Source organism: Mastomys coucha, unplaced genomic scaffold, assembly GCF_008632895.1.
Source record: "Mastomys coucha isolate ucsf_1 unplaced genomic scaffold, UCSF_Mcou_1 pScaffold15, whole genome shotgun sequence".
In the NCBI taxonomy this organism is placed as follows: domain Eukaryota; kingdom Metazoa; phylum Chordata; class Mammalia; order Rodentia; family Muridae; genus Mastomys; species Mastomys coucha.
Window position 1 is genome coordinate 104,143,087 of NW_022196897.1, and position 293 is coordinate 104,143,379.

Genomic DNA, 293 nt, shown 5'->3' on the forward strand with positions numbered 1-293 from the left:
GACCGAACATGGATGACAAATAATCTTGTAAAAGAAGAAATGATTGTATGTTATTTTCTCTGTGCACATGAACACTTTTGGGATGCTCTTCTAAAACCTTGTCAGTCTGCTCTGCCATTCTGTCTTCCAGCCTTATCCTCCATCTTCCTCCATCCTGTGACTCCATCAGACAGCAGGAAAAAGATCCCACCATTTGCTGAATCACCGGTGATCCCGACACAGACAGAGGCTGCCAAGTCCCCACCCCACCCCCGCCCCCGTCTGCCTTTCCAGTCACTTGCCAAGTCTGTGGA